General features: G+C 44.1%; 1 protein-coding gene across 2 annotated transcripts in view; it reads left to right on the forward strand.

Annotated features, from left to right (window-relative positions):
- tbc1d4 (TBC1 domain family, member 4) overlaps window positions 1-17,395 on the forward strand; it is a 318,014-nt gene that overhangs the window by 45,420 nt on the left and 255,199 nt on the right. The window lies entirely within an intron of this gene.

Below are 17,395 nucleotides of genomic sequence, written 5' to 3' on the forward strand. Positions count from 1 at the left end.
GAAGGATTTTGGAGGCTGGAACATTGGGGGGTATTTAAAGAGGAAGTAGACTATTTTTTTCTGTATATCTGGGAACTGAGTGTTAGCACAGAAGAGGAGATGGTGCCATTTGATTCTTGGGCATTGAAATGTCGTTATGTTAGAAATGCAAGAGGCAATGTACACACGCAGGACCCTGCAAATAGCTCTTTGATAATTATCAGACAATTTGTAATAGTGATATGGGTTGAGAAGTAAATGTTGTTCAGGTGATGAGGGAGAGCTGTCCTGTTTTGCCTCTCCACGTGGGATCCCATACATTCACTGAAGAGGTCATCCTGGTCTCCAATTTAAAATTTCATTCAAACAGTGTAGCACTCCCTCTGTACTGTACAGGAGTTCCCACCTATATATTCTCATATTTTACAGGAGGACCTTCAGCCTGTTGATCCTCTGCTAGCTCTCAGTTCAGCTCCATTGATTCTTGTTCTCTCGTTTGTGCTCATCAGCTCCCCGCTTATTTTCCAACCCTCCCTCCAACCCCACCCCACAAATGAGAAGTAGTTTCCAGTGGACAATTAACCTATCAGCATGCCTCTGGGATCTGGAAGGAAACCAGAGCTCCTGGGGGAATCCAGGGCAGTCACAAGGAGAACCAACAAACTCTGCTAAATTCCCTGGAATGAGCAGCCAAATCAGAAGGAAATTTGTAAACCACAACTGTCCTGAGACTCCAGTGAAAATAACTCTACTTGTATGTGTTGAATTAGTTGGGATGATCTGTACATAAGTTTTTTAGGAAGCAGATTTGAACCAAAGATCCTAATGAGATTCTTATGTTACAGCTTCATACAGCTCTGATTAGGCTGCATAGAGTCTGTGAAAAACAAAGCACAGAAACAGGCCCTTTGGCCTATCTAGACCATACCGAACCATTTAAACTGTCTACTCTCATTGACCTGCACCCGGACTATAGCTCTCCATATCCCTACCACCCAGGTACCTATCCAGACTTAAGCGTTGAAATCGAGAGCTTGCATTTATAGCTTGCACCAGCAGCTCATTCGTCACGCTCACAACCCACTGAGTGAAGAAGTTTCTCCTTATGTTCCCATTACATTTTCTCAGCTTTCACCCATAACCCATGACCTCTAGTTGTAGTCCCACACAACCTCAGTGGAAAAAAGCCTGCTTGCATTTACCCTATCTATACCCCTCATAATTTTGTATACCTCTATCAAATCTTCTACGTTCCAATGAATAAAGTCCTAAACTATTCAGTCTTTCCTTATAACTCAGATTCTCTAATCCCGGCAATATCCTTGTAAATTTTCTCTGTACGCTTTTAACCTTTGCTGAAGGTAGGTGATCAAAACTGCACACAATACAATTAGGCCTCACCAACGGTGGGCCTGATGGCCTGATTCTGCTCCTATGTCTTATGGTCTTATACAACTTCAACATAACATCCCATCTTATCTGAATACTTTGACCTTATGAAGCCTAATGAGCCAAAAGCTTTCTTTATAACCCTTTCTACCTATGCTGCCACTTTCAATGAATTATTGACCTGTATTTCTTTGTTCTACTGCACTCCTCAGTGCCCTGCTATTCACTGCGTAAGACCTACCCTGGCTGGTCCTACCAAAGTACAATACCTTGTACTTGTCTGCATATTCATCTGCCATTTTTCAGCCCATTTTTCCAGCTGGTCCAGATCTCTGCAAGCTTTGATAGTCTTTGTTGCTGTCCACTACATGCCCGATCTTGGTGTCATCTGCAAATTTGCATCTGCAGCATTGTTTTCAATTCTGGTCATCCCAAAATAGGAAGATGTGGAGGCTTTGGAGAGGGTGCAGAAGAGGTTTATCTGGATGAGCATGTGCTGCAAGAACAATTTGGACTAATTTGGGTTATTTTCTCGAGAGCAATGGAGGTTGAGTGGAACCTTGATAGAAGTTTATAAGATTATGAGAGCTATAGATAGATAGCTGGTATCGCTTTCTCAGGGTCAATCTGTTTAAAACCACAGGGCAAGCATTTAAGGTAAGTGGAGGGATGGGGGGGGGGAGTATAAGTTCAAATGAGATGTATAGGACAAGATTTTTATACAGCGAGTAGTGCTGTGGGTGGTAGTGGGTCCGATAGGAGAGGGACATTTAGATAGTCACATGAATGTGTAGATGGAAGGGGTTAGTTTAGATAGGAGTTTAATTCCAATTTAACTTTGTTTGGTATGACATTGTGGGTCAAGGGCCTGTTCCTGTGCTGTACTGTTATATGTTCTAATGAAACATTGCAGGGAAATGTTGTAATGCTTCCTCTGGCGAGAAGGCCTCAGACCAGCGACACATAGTTACAGAATGAAAGGATAGTCATTCAACAGTGAGATATGTACAAATCCCTTCTCAGAAGGTGGTGGACCTTTGAAATACTCTACTTCATCAGGTTGCTGATCGGGCATTTCAAGAGAAGGCAGATACATTTTTGAAAGATGAGAACATTGATGTTGATGGGGGATTGGTGCAGAAGGCAATTTGAGGCCAGGGTAGTTGGCCATCACCACATTGAATGGCAGGGCAGACTTGAGGGACTGATAGTCAACTCCTTCTCATAATTTCTAGTGTTCCCGTGAATAATTTTTATGGCCAAGCTCATGCAATTATCTAACACATGCAATTGGATCTTGATACTGTAATGATACTGGTGCGTTAACACAAATTCAGATAAGCATTTTAACAAACTTGTTGGTATAGGAAGGGCCCAATGAGCAAAGGCCCACTCTGACTCAAAGCCCTGTAGTTGCAGCGTGATGAAGGCCATGGTCTCATTTAAATTTCTGTCTCATTTTTGGCAGTGTGCTGATCAAATTTATAGACATAGCTCAGGAACCAGCCTCCACTCTACAGACTCTCTCTATACAGTACTTCTCACTGCCTCTGTAAAGCAGCCAGCAGAATCAAAGACTCCACTCACCTGGGCATCTCTTCTCCCTTCTCTCATGAGGCAGAAGTTAGAAAAGCCTGAAGCACATACCACCGGGCTCAAGGACAGCTTCTATTTCACTGTTATCAGACTCTTGAACAGACCTCTTGTACAATAAGGTGGATTCTTAGCCTCATAGTCTACCTCTGATTTAGCACATTTATCGCTTACCTGCATTGCACTTTTTTGGCAGTTTTTTAGACTTCATTCTTTCATTGTTACTGTTTTAACATACTCTAGCTCAATGCACTGGGTAATGATTTGATCTGTATAAACAGTATGCAGGACAAGCTTTCCATTGTCTGAGCCGACGTTTTTTTTGGTGGGTGGGGTAGAATGCGACAGTAACATGCCACTATCAGATGAACTGCTGAGAAAGAGAGTTATTGTCTGAAAGAGAGAGTGGAGGAGAACTTTGGCTTGAATTGTTTTGAAGTTTCCTACACTCATAAAATAAATTCCTGAAGGCCCATTGTGTGGATGAAGCCAGGTTGTTGAGTGGGGAAATGGAGGTACAGGCAAGAGCAGTAAACTGGAGACCCAGATCAAACCTGGCTGCCATGTGTCTTCATCCCAATTCTTCTTCATTAATTTCGCAGCAATGGCCCTTCATATCACTGTTCACTGTCTCTGGTAGTGAGAGTGTTAAACCTTTTTCTGACACTTACAGTCATTATGATTCAGATTTATTTATCAGATGTACACCGAAACATACAGTAATTTGCATTAACAATCAACACACTTAAAACTGTGCTGGAGGCAGCTCACAAGTCTCACCAGACATTCTAGAGCCCAAATAACATGCCCACACTTCATAGACTTTGTAACATTTCTTGTGGTGTCTGCACATTAACAGATCTCCAAGCATACTAGTGAATTTTTATGCAGCCCTCATTCTGCAATTGCTCTGGATAAAATGATGAAAGGATTGAGTTTATTGTTGTAGAGTGTCTCCCAACTTCACCCCTTCCCCCTACCTGGCCCAATCTGCCCATCATCTTTCACCTCTCCTCAGTCCTCCAGTCACCTTCGGGCCCTGGTCTCACCATTCACTCTGTGCTTCAAAGACAAAAGAGATAGCAGATGCTGAAAAATGGTGTGACAAATAATATGCTGGAGACTCCTTTTGAGCCACTGAGTGTCTCCAGCAGGTTGCTTATTGCTCCCTCTCTTCATTATACCATTTATCGTCCCTCTCCACCGTCAGTCCTGATTTAGGTTTCAGCCTGAATCATCAACAGTTCCTTTCAGCCTGCAGTTTCTACTTAACTGGCTGCACTCCTCCAGTTGCTGCCTGTTGCTTTAGGTTGGTGCAAATCGAAGGTCGCATGGCATTACCCCCGCTGCCCTTACCCTTCAAGGGGGTAGACGTTGCGAGTTTGTTAAAGTGAAGTCAGAGTAACCTGGCCAAAATAATACAAGGAACAATGTAGCAATCAGAACATGTTCAGGAAATTGTGATCCCCCGACTAAATTACATCAATCTCATTAACATATTTTATGGAATGAGCTACCAGAGGAAGATAACAACTTTTAAAAGACAGTTTTAATAACATCTTTTAACACTAACAACCTTAAAAAGATTTGGATTGGTGTATGGGTGGGAATGGTTCGGAAGGACATGGGCCCAAAGGCAGTTAAGTGGGAACAGCTTGGATCAGAATCTTGGTCAGTATGGCCCAGTTGAGCTGGAGGGCCTGTTTCCATTCTGTCTGGCTTTATGACTCTATGGTTGCTGTTCAGTTCGTTAGCGAAAAGTTTGAATGGGCAAGTGCACACATAAGATGTGGTTAATATTACTGCAGTGTTTTCTGTCTCCTCCCTCGTGCCCTGGGTTTTGTATGCTAGGAAAGCAGAAAGGTGCCCGACTTAGTAATTATCTAACCTTGCATAGGGTTATGGAAATAAACCATTGGGCCCACTGACCCTTAAATCTGCTCTGCTGGATGAGGAAGTTAGACCTGATCCTTTATCATTAACAGCCACTCTCTTCAAGAACAGCACAATACATAGGGACTGCAGTTTAGTTTTAATCTGACTGCATTTAACAGGCATCTGCCCCCTTGAAGAAGGATAAGGACAGCAGGGGAAAAGAGCACGGCACCTTCTGCAAGTTCCTCTCCAGGTTGCCAGGCCCAATTTATACTGCTCCGTCCCTGACAACATTCTGAGAACGTGTTCACCGGAAGGCAGCAGTGATTCATGAAGGTCGATTGCCACCTCCTTCTCTAGGACAAATAGGGATGATCATTAACTGTAGTCTTTGCTCACACCTTAACTAATGAATAAGCAAAATGAAAAACTTTATGAGTTGTTATGTTAAGCTGCTGGCCACCTGCCCTGTGACTTACTCTGTTGGTGAAGCTAGTCGTTGAGAAGTGCAGTTGTTCTGTTAAATGTATTCTCAGCTGTTGGATTGTTCACACCAACCTGGACTCTGACTTTACTGAACTGGAATTAGTTTATCGCCGCATGTTCTGAGATATAGTGAAGAACCTGTCTTACATGCTGCTCATACCAATCGTATCATTACATGGAGCATTTGGGCAGTGCAAGATCAAACAATAACATAATGCAGAAAAAAGTATAACAGCTACAGAGAAAGTGGGTGCAAAATCAAATCAATGTAGATTGCTAAGTCTAGAATCCAACAAGAAAATTGAGATCAATCAAGAAGATTGAGAGGGGATATGATAGAGCTATACAAAATTATAAGGGGTATTGATAGGGTGGGCCAGCTGGTTGTGTAGTGACACCACCACTGGACTTCGAGGTGGATGGTCCTGAGTTTGAATCCAACGGCCTGTCAATCTACTTCTGCATCTTGCCACGACAACTGCTCTATCCATACGGTCGCCATGAGTCGACTTCGACTCGACGACTCGACGGCACTCAACAACATACAAACTATAGATAGGGTAAATGCAAGAGGGCTTTTTCCACTGAGGGTGGGTGGGACTGAGGTTGGTTAAGGGTAAAAGGTGAAGAGTTTAAGGGGAACATGAGAGGAAACGTCTTCACTCGGAGGGTCGTGGAGTGTGGAATGAGCTACCAGCACAAGTGGTGCACGAGAGCTCGACTTCAACTTTTAAGTGAAGTTTGGAACGGTACATGGATGGTAGGGGTATGGAGGGCTCCCGGTGCAGTTTGATGGAAGTAGGCAGTTTATATGGTTTTGGCATGGACCAGATGGTGAGAAGGGCACTGTTTCTGTGCTGTCCTTTTCTGTGACTCTATGACTCTATCTTATTGTATTGGGAAGTATTTAATAGTCTTACAACAGTGGGATAGAAGCCTGGTGATACGTGCTTTCAGACATTGTATCTCGTTCCCGAGAAGAGAGAATTTCCAGGGTCAGTGGGGTCTTAGATTAAGCTAGCTGCTTTACTGATGCAGTGAGAAGTCTAGATCAGGGGTCCCCAACCTTTTTTGCAATGCGGACCGGTTCATAATTGGCGATATTCTTGCAGACTGGCCGACCCGGGGGTGGGGGGAGGGGGAGGAGGGTTGCCAACGGACAAGAGTAGCAGTAAAATATGTTGTGTTTACCCTGAGAAAGACTACAATGACCATGAAGCCTTGCGCAGGCACCAGTGTGCATGTGTGTACATGCCGATTTTTTTTCTACAAATCGTTTTTGGCGATTCTGTTCGGGGGGGCGGTGGTGTTAATCAGGACCGGAATATAGGTGATAAGTGGCTAATACACTCAATTTTGTTTCTAAAAGGGTTTATCTAACGAATTTAATATTAAACACACAGCGCATATTTTCCTTGCATGAATATAGTGATAAGTCAATTATCAGGGGAGCTTGAAGTAAGTGTTGAACGAACTTTCAGTAGAAGTGGTAGAGGCAGGTTTGATACTATCATTTAAAGAAAAATTGTGTCAGTATATGGACAGGAAAGGAATGGAGGGTTATGGGCTGAGTGCAGGTCGGTGGGACTAGGTGAGAGTAGTGTTCGGCACGGACTAGAAAGGCAGAGATAGCCTGTTTCTGTGCTGTAATTGTTCTATGGTTATATGGTTATACAGTATAAGTCACTTATAAGTCAATAGCATCATAACATTTTAAGTAACGTTTGCATATTAAACACACAGCGCATATTTTCCCTGTATGAACATATAAAATTATTGCAACACACCAATAACGCTGAATCAGTGGGAGCCCTGGGCTGAATACTTGTTTCCCTGCAACATCGAGGGGCGATGGGAGACAGCGATACTCGAAGGGGGTTCCTTATGTCCAGTCTATTCCGCAATTTAGTTTTCGTTACATTTATTGCAGAGATATGTTGGAAATGGAAGCAACGTTTTCAGTGCTTTTGTGGCTATCTCAGGATATTTAGCCTTGATTTTGATCCAGAATGCCAGCAGAGATGTTATGTCAAACATACTTTTCAGCCCACCGTCATTTGCAAGCTCGAGGGGTTGATCTCCTTCCCGCGCTGACATGGATGACGCGTGGGTAATGACCTTGCGTGTGTTCAAGCTCAGCAGTGCGCGTGACAGGGAATGAGGAAAGGTGCAGCTGACTCATATCGCCAAATCACATCGTTTCCTCACAGCTCGGTACTGGTCCGCGGCCCAGTGGTTGGGGACTGCTGGCCTAGATAATTCCAAGGAGGGGAGGCTGGTTTCCATGATGTTCTGAGCTGTACAGTATCTACAACTCTGTGCAGTATTTTGTGGTCACATGCAGAGCATTGCTATACCAAAACATTATGTACTCACAAACATGGGAAAATCTGTAGATGGTGGAAATGACGAAGGGTATCGACCTGAAATATCGACTATTTATTCTTTTCCATAGGTGCCGCCTGACCTGCTGAGTCCCTCCAGCATTTTGTGTGTGTGACATTGTTTACCCATATAGAATACTTCCTATGGTGCACTAATAAAAATTGGTAAGGGTCAGTGGAGACATGCCTCCCGAGGAGGTGGAGGCATTGATGAGCTTTTTTGGCCACGACATCTACGTGATTGGACCAGGATGGGCTATTGGTGATGTTCACACCCAGGAACTTGAAGTTCTCAACCCTCTCAGCCTCAACACCATTAATGTAGACCTGAGCACCTGCCACTTCTTGAACTCAATGACCAGCTCTTTTGTTTTGCTGACATTGAGGGAAAGGTTGTTGTCATGGCAGTGCGTTGCTCAGCTCGACCAGGAGTTGCAAGACTCAACGCTCAGTGATTACCACATTAATATCAATCATTATCTAGCCCTCCCTCATCCCTCAGTTTATGATTTCTCTTATTTTATCATTAAACATGGAAAAACAGCTCAATGCTCAGAAGTGTTTAGAGTGCAGATCAGTGCCAAGTGGCACCTGTTGCTGTGATGCTGGGATATCCTCCAGTTTCTCTATCAGAGACACTAGGCTCTTCCAAACCTCTCATGTCCTTGCCTCTCCTCAGACCGAGACTGCCTGTTGGTTTCAACACAGACATGCTGCGAGCTGTTTCTGTTTTTCAAATAATTTTTTTTCTCTCTCTCAGGATACCTGCTGTGTAGAACACAACTTTAATTTGGGCCCCAGATAGCTGGTTATATCCACTGTCCCTGCAGCTGGTTTTAACAGTACAGATGGGTTGAGGAAGTGTGTCAGTCAGCTTTGCCTCTAGTCTTTAGGCAAAGTGCCTGCCTTCTGCAGCACTTGGCAGCGCAAGTTAATTTATTAACGGTAAGTTTAAAAAAAAGTGAAATGTTGTTCCTGCCAGTCAGAATTCACTCAGCCAGTAGTGCTCACTGTCTCAAAACGTCTCAAGTATACCAGCTGATTCTGCATGCTCTCTCTCCAGGGAAGAGAACTGTCTAGGTGAGCAGCTTTGGGAGGAGGGGGTGGGATTCTTCAGTGAGTGGAACAGACAACTCCATCTGTGGCTGAGAGAGATTCTCCAGAGCAATATATTGCCTCCCTGGTGCCAGGGATGGGGATGTCTTGGATCAGGTACAAATCTTTCTAAAAGGGGAAGGAGGAGAGACAGAAGGATGCTGTCCAGCAAAGTGAGCTTTGGGAATTATGCAGAAGGTTAAAGGGATCAGGATTTCTCCCTCAGCTACGTGCTAGTGAGGGAAGAACTGGGAGGATTGGACTGATGAACTTAAGGTATAGCATTGATGAAGAAGGGATGGCTTTAGATACTTAACATTGGGATCGCTGCTGGTGTTGATGGGAGCTGTACATGAGGGATGAGTCCAACCTAATCTGGAGGAGGGACAATATCCTAACCGTGAGATTTTCTTATGCTGATCTGGAGGGATAACACTAATTAAGCAGTGGGATGAGAAGAATAGCATGCACTGAGATAGCGGGGAAGGAAGAAAAGATAGAAGGTAAATCAAGCAAGTCCAGTGACCAGAGCAGACAGAAGCAGGTTAGTAATAATGGGAGGACTGGCCTTTACTTTAGTGAAAGGAACTGTACAATTAAATCAGATGAGCTTAGAGCATGGGTGATACAATGATCATTCTCATGCAATCATGGAAATGTGGCTGCGGGAAGGACAGGACTCTAAGCTTAATCTTCCTGAATATGGAAGATTCAAATTTGACAGAGAGCAGTGCAACCGAGGTGGGGAAATCCAAAAAAAAAGTTTTTTGAAAATCTTTCAAGAGATAGAGCTGTACTTGACTTTATCTTAGGGAATGAAGCTGGGCAGATGGTGGAGCTGTTGAGGGAAGAACACATTTGCAACAGTGACCTTCATTCTGTAAGCTTCACAGTTGTTATGGAACTGGGTGAGCATGATCCTCAAGTTAAGGTCTTGAATTGGGGAAATGCTGATTTTAGTAGCATAAGGGAGGACTTGGTGAAAATAAAAGGTGTCATGCGGAAGACTATTAAATGAAAGTTAGTAGAGATTTAGGGTCAGCATGTTTCAATAAGAATGAAGGGCATAGATTAGGGAATTTTGGATGACAAAGGATATTAGAGATTTGATATGGAAATAGAGGGAAACATGCAAATATAGGAAATTGGAAATTGAGGGAGGCTCTTGAGGAATATTGAGTGTTGACTCTTAGATCGGCACATGGAGGAAGAAAATAAAGGACTGTGGGAAGGAAGGTTTAGATTGATATTGGAGTAGCATAACATCCCGGGCCAAAGGACTTGTATTGTGTTGTGATGTTCCATGTTCTAAGTTTGGGAGAGAATTAAGACAAAAATAAGGAGGGTTAAAAGGGGCTATGAACTATCCTTGGCAAATAAGATTAAGGAGAATCCCCTTACGTTCTAAAAGCGTATCAGGAGTAAGAGCCTAACCAGGGAAATAGTGGGTCCCCTGTTTGGACCAGAAGGATAATTTATAAATGGAACCAGGAGGTGTGGGCAGAAGTTTAAAATGGATGCATCTCTTCAGTATTCACCAATGCGGTGGACATGGAAAGTAGTGAGCTCAGGGAGGACGAGAATAATCTGAAGCTACGTCAGTGCTGAGAAGGGTGTTAGATACCATGGAATGTATAATGGTTAATAAGTCTCATGACCGGATGAGATCTATCCAAGGTCACTAAAGGAAGCAAGGGGAGAGATGGCTGGGGCCCTGATGGAGATCTCTGCAGCCTTGCTAGCCACAGGTAAGATGTCCGACGACTGGAGGATGGCTGATGTTGTGTCATTATTTAAGAAGAGTCTCTGGGGCAAGCCAGGTAACTACAGGCCAGAGAGTCATCTATCAGTTGTAGGAAAGTTATTAGAGAAAATTGGAAGGCTCAGAGTTTAGGTATATTTAAGCTCAAGTTTTATTCAGTGATAGTCTTCCTGCTACTTCTGAAAGTAAAACACTGCCCTGGTTTGCACAGATATGCTCATGGCTTGCTTTGTTTGAAACATAATGCAGTTGCTTTCAGCTCTGGGGACATTATGGTAGGTATAGAAAGGGTTAACAGCAGATGTGCAAGTCTGATAAAAATAGTGTTAGAAATGTTGGGTACAGAAGCCAGAACCATCAAAATGATTTGTATTTTCTTTCACGCACAGTAGAGGCCACCTGATACATGCACATTGTACCTTTCTGCAGCAGATACTAAACAGTACTCCATGCAGCCGGGAACAGATTGCCAGGGCCATTAATCAGAGTTTCACTGACACAAAATGCCTTTTGAAAATCAGGGAACATATTTAATATTGACCTTATGAGGTCAATATTTCTGATTCTCTTTCCAATTTGGACTTTTGTCACCGTAAATACCAAAACTATGGGTGACAGCACATTTATCAAATGTAAAGGGAAACTTCTCAGAACTAGTTACTACAAAGGTGGGAGTGTGGTTTGAATGAGGTGCAGGGAGATTGGGAGCAAAAGAAAATGTTTTGAAACTTCCTGGAATGTGATAGAACTAGTCCAACAATCTGTTTAATTCCTTATAAGGCATGTTGATTTTGCTTCTCGTTACCCACAATGATGATCATCAGTCACTCACATCAGATGCACACTGAAGTGAATACATGTGCTCACCAAATCACAACATGATTGCCCAACAGTAGAAGGTTGTTATACCTACTGATTACATGCCTGCTCCATGCACAAACGGCTGCAGATGCTGGAAGCTGCAGCAACACACAAGGTTCTGTAGGGTCTTGGCCTCAAAGCATCAATTGTTCATTTCCCTGCATAGATGCTGCCTGTCCTGATGAATTCCTTACGCTCAAAATTTCCAGCATCTGCAGAATCTCTTTGTGTTTATGAGATGCTGGAGGAATTCAGTGGGTCAAAAAGATTCATGGAGGGAAATGGACAGTCGACCACATTTGCCTATTATACCCTCCTCACTTGGATCTACCTGTTGCTTGCCATCTCCTGCTCTACCCCTTCCCTCCCATCCTTTTTTACTGCTGTCTCTATTCTTTCTTTCAGTCCAGATGAAGGATCTTGACTCGAAAGGTTGACTGTCCATCTTCCTCCATGGATGCTGTCTGACCTGCAGACCTCCTCCAGCATCTTGTGTGTTGCTCTGTCTCTATCCACTATCCCATCTTCTCACTGCAGCCTTGAAAATTCCTTCACATGGATGTAACCAAAGTCTACATGGAAGCAGACTGTGAATCTTTAACTTGTTGTTTTATGTAGTGACACACAGTGCTGAAACAGGCTCTCCAGCCCATGATCTCCAAGTCAACCATTGCAGCCACCTATACTAATTCTATTTACTCATATTAAGTCCATAGCCTTTGAAGCATGGTGTCGAGATGTTGTACTGATTAAATTAAATCCAATAAAAACCCACACAGTGTTAATGGCGAATCACCTTGGGCTGTCTCCGTTTGATGGTGTGTGGAACAGGACAAGCTCAGTATAGTAAATTGCCTGTTTTAAGTACAACATTAATGGAGCAGAAGGCATTGAAGAGGCAAATAATTTCTTCTTTTTGTGTTTACTTGCATAAGCATTTATTGTTTCCCAAAGTTTCCAAAGTAGCTCTCATTGATTGAAACAGTATTTTCTGCTTTATTAATGACACAAGGTGGATATTTCTGTTCCCCACTTGATTTTGTCTGAATCCAGTCGAGGAAAAAAGCTTAGTATTTGAAAGATGAGCTGGGCTACTCAGTGCAGGCTGGCATTCCCAGGAATCAAGAAACCAGTCTCTCTTTTTTGACTCAGCAGTGTAGGCTGGATTGATGACCCAAGAGGCAGCAGTAGGTTTGTTCCTTACAAGGGCAATTGGGCAACTACTTGGAAGAAGCAACACTCACAACACGCTGGAGGAACTCAGCAGGTCGGGCAGCATCCGTGGAAAAGATCGGTCGGCGTTTCGGGCCGGAACTCTTCGTCAGGACTGTAGAGGGAAGGGGCAGAGGCCCTATAAAGAAGGTTGGGGGAGGGTGGGAAGGAGAAGGCTGGTAGGTTTCAGGTGAAAAACCAGTAAGGGGAAAGATAAAGGGGTGGGAGAGGGGAGGCAGGGAGGTGATAGGCAGGAAAGGTGAAGAAAGAATAGGGGAAAACACGATGGGTAGCAGGAGGCGGCGGAACCATGAGGGAGGTGATAGGCAGCTGGGGGAGGGGCAGAGTGACATAGGGATAGAGGAAGGGAGGGGGAGGGAATTACCCGAAGTTGGAGAATTCTTTGTTCATACCAAGGGGCTGGAGACTACCCAGACGGTATATGAGGTGTTGCTCCTCCAACCTGAGTTTAGCCTCATCATGGCAGTAGAGGAGGCCATGTATGGACATATCTGAATGGGAGTGGGTAGCAGCGTTGAAGTGGGTGGCTACGGGGAGATCCTGTCTGTTTTGGCGGACGGAGCGGAGGTGCTGGACGAAGTGGTCCCCCAATCTGCGTCGGGTTTTACCGATGTAGAGGAGGCCACACCGGGAGCACCGAACACAATAGATGACCCCAACAGATTCACAAGTGAAGTGTTGCCTCACTTGGAAGGACTGTTTGGGGCCCTGAATGGTGGCAAGAGAGGAGGTGTAGGGACAGGTCACAGTGCTTGGGAGATAGAGCAGTGAATGGGTTAATCGGCTAGTTGGTTCGAGGAACTGGCTGGGGCATAAGAAGGAAAGTGTAATAAAATACAGTTCTGGAATAGACTGCAGACTGTGTGGTTTTACATTGGTGAACAGATAATCAGATATAGTAAGGAACAGATTAGAAGCCTCAAATTCTCACTTAAGCTTCTGTCACAATAATGTGGCACCAAAGTTTCTTCAGGAAGTAAACACACAGCTTCTGTTAACAAGAAGGGCACTATAGCAGGTGCACGGGAGCACCACGTTGCAGTTACACACCATCCTGACCATGGAATAATACTGCCAGTTCATCACAGCTGCTGGGCCTAAATCCTGGACTGTCTCCATTGTGGGAGCGTCTTCACCAAATGAACTCAGTCGCTCACCACTACCACCTCAAGGGCAATAAAATGTTGACCTTGCCAAAGAGATTAGAAATAAATAAATAGAACAAATCTATATTCAGAAGGCAAGTGAAAAAGAAAGTGCTTGTAGTCATTGGAGGTCATCCCAGAGTCATACCATCACTGCAAGAGTTCCCCAGGGCAAAATCCTAGGCCCAACCATCTTCAGTAGCTTTATCAATTTCCTTCCTTCCAGCACAAGATAGGGGATGCAGAAGAGTTTCGATGCCTGTCCACCTAACCCGGGTGCATGGTTGGATCACTCCAAGCCTGGAGCCGATTTAGTGAGATCAAGAATTGCGTTGGGTGGGTTTACCTGAACATATTGTGGCGCTGGGGTCCGGGTCCCAGAGCGAGGCTCTACCTAGTTGGTACTTGACAATTTAAACGCCAGCACAGATAGTCTGGAAGCCCAAGTGTTGGAAATGGAGGTGAGGATTGTGCTGGTTTTGCTTGCTGTCCCGCGAGTGTTCATTCCCTTCTCTGTGGCACCGAGGCTGTGAACTGATCCGGCTGCTCTGTGCTTTTGCCATGCTGGTGTGATGATCTGGGACCGAGGCTTGGGCCTACTCCAGCTGATCTGGGACTCAGTCTGGTTTGGGACGCTGTTGACTTGCTTCTGTTGTTTGTACGATTTGTGTTTTTTTTTCTCTCTTTCTCTGCGCAGTGGTTTTTGGATGTGTTTTTTGAATTGGGTTATTCTGATTTCTTGCTTTTTGAAAACAGACAACTTTTAAGGTGTATAATTTGTACATTCTTTGATAATAAGTGTGCTTTGAATCTTTGAACCTTTGGGGATGTTTGTGGATGACTGCACACTGTCCCATTCCATTCACAACTCCTTGGTAAATGAAGCAACTCATACCTGCGTACAAGAAGAACAAGACAACACAGATACATGTGATGATAAACAACAAGTCATATGCAATCAATAACAACAGGAGAGTTTAGCTGTCTTCCCTTGACAGTCAAAGGCATTACTGTTGTTGAGTTACCCACCATCAATGTGCCAGGGATCACCATTGACTAGAAGTACATTGGACAAGCTGCATTAATATCATGGATACAAGAAATGTTCATGCTGTGTATCCTGAGGTGAGTGACTAAACTCCTGATGCTCAAAAGCAGTTCCTCCATCTGTGAGGCACCAGTCAGAGATTTAATGGAGTAATCTCCACTTGCCCGGATGACTGCAGCTCTCAACAACTCTCTGGAAGCTGGGCACCATCAGGAAAAAGCAGCCCTAGCCATGCCTGTTTCTTTATGGGATACTTGGAACAGCCCACTCCCCGATCTTCTTTTTTCCAGTGCACCCATGACTTCATTGGTGTGGCCTCCTGCATTCAAGATGAACTCAACAACTTAGTTACTTTTGATGTCAGTTTCCACATTACTCTCTCTTCACATGCTCAATCTTTGACTTTTCCCTTTCTTTCTGCATGTCTTTGCCTCCGTCTCAGGAGACAGGCATGCTACTAACATCCATTGCAAGTCTGCTGACTCCCAGAACCACCTTGACTACACTTTACGCCACTCTGTTCCATTCTCCCAGTGCTTCCACCTTTGTCATATGTGCTCTGGTCATTGAGACTTCCCATATATGTGCCTCTGAAATGTCTTTCTTCTTCTTGAGCTCTTGCTCCCTTTCTGCCATTGTTAGCATAATCTTTGACATCATCTCATCCATTTCTCATGCTTCTGTTCTCATCCACTCTCCTCAGGTATGGAAGAAGGACAGAGGTCTCCCTGTCCTCACGTTCCACCACACTAGACTCCATATTCAACAGATGGTTCTCTGCAATTTATGTAACCTTCAAAGAGATTCCACCATCAGTCACATCTTCCCCTGTTCTCCTCTTTCAGCAAATGCTTTGAGAGGCTGGTCAAGGATTATATGTACCGATCAACAGACGATGCAATAGCCAGTGCTCTACATACTATCCTTACATATCTAGAGAGAAAAGGATGATTATGTGAGAATGCTGTTCTTGGACTACAGTTCAGTATTCAGCACCATAATTCCATCCAGGCTCGACAGGAAGCTCAGAGACCTTGGCCTTGACCCTGCCTTGAGCAGCTGGATCCTGGACTTCCTGTCAGATTGCTGGCAGGTAGTAAGAGTGGGCTCCCTCACCCCACTCCTCTGATTGTCAACACAGGAGCCCCTCAGGGCGGTGTACTAAGTCTCTTCCTTTACTCCCTGTATACTCGTGACTGTGTTGCCACTGATGACACTACATTGATTGGCCTAATCTCAAATAATAATGAAGTGATCTACAGGGAAGAAGTCATCTCTCTGACACAGTGGTGTCAAGAAACCAACCTCTCCCTCAATGTCGCAAAAGAAAAGGAGCTGGTTGTGGATTACAGGAGGAATGGAGATGGGCTAACCCCTATTGACATCAATGGATCTGGGGTTGAGAGGGTAAACAGCTTTAAGTTCCTCAGCATCCACATCTCCAAGGACCTCACCTGGTCTGTACATACCGACTGTTGGGTGAAAAAGGCACAACAGCGCCTCTTTCACCTCAGACGGATGGAGAAGTTTGGTGCGGGCCCCCAAATTCTAAGAACTTTCTACAGGGGCACAATTGAGGGCATCCTGACTGGCTGCATCACTGCCTGGTGTGGGAACTGTACCTCCCTTAATAGCAGAATTCTGCAAGGAGTGGTGCGGACAGCCTGGCACATCTGTAGTTGTGAACTTCCCATGATTCAGGACATTTACAAGGACAGGTGTGTAAAAAGGGCCTGAAGGATCATTGGGGACCTAAGTCATCCCAACCACAGTCTATTCCAACTGCTACCATCCGGGAAACAGTACCACAGCATAAAAGCCAGGGCTAACAGGCTCCGGGACAGCTTCTTCCACCAGGCCATCAGACTGATTAACTCACAATGATTTGAATGTATTTCTATGTTACATTGACTGTTCTATTTATTATAAATTACTATGATTGCACATTGCACATTTAGATGGAGACGTAACGTAAAGATTTTTATTCCTCATGTATGTGAAGGATGTAAGAAATAAAGTCAATTCTATTCAATTCATAGGGCCCTTTCTCTTAGTAACTCACTGGTCCACTCATTTGATCCCACTAACCATCCACTGGAACTTTCCCTTGAAACCACAGGTGATTCGAAATTCAAAGTACAATTTTTTATCAGAGTACATAGATGTGATCACATATAGCCTGAGACACTTTTTCTGTGGCATACTTAGTAAATCTATAGAACAGTAACTGTAAACTGTAAACAAACTGTGCAAATGCAGATATAAATAAATAGCAAAAATAATGATAATGCAATAACAATATAACAGTACTTAAATGAGTATAGCTATCACCTTTTGTTCAAGACCCTGATGGCTGAGAGGTCGTAACTGTTCTTGAACCTGATGGTGTGAATCCTGAGGCACCGGTACCTTCTACTTGAAGGCAGCAGTGAGAAGAGAGCCTGGCCTGGGAGGTGAGGATCTTTGAAGATGGATACTGCTTTTCTACGGTAATGTTTCATGTAGATGTGCTCAAAGGTTGAGAGGGTTTTATCTGTGATGTACT

This window comes from Mobula birostris, chromosome 5, assembly GCF_030028105.1.
Source record: "Mobula birostris isolate sMobBir1 chromosome 5, sMobBir1.hap1, whole genome shotgun sequence".
Classification (NCBI taxonomy): Eukaryota; Metazoa; Chordata; class Chondrichthyes; order Myliobatiformes; family Myliobatidae; genus Mobula; species Mobula birostris.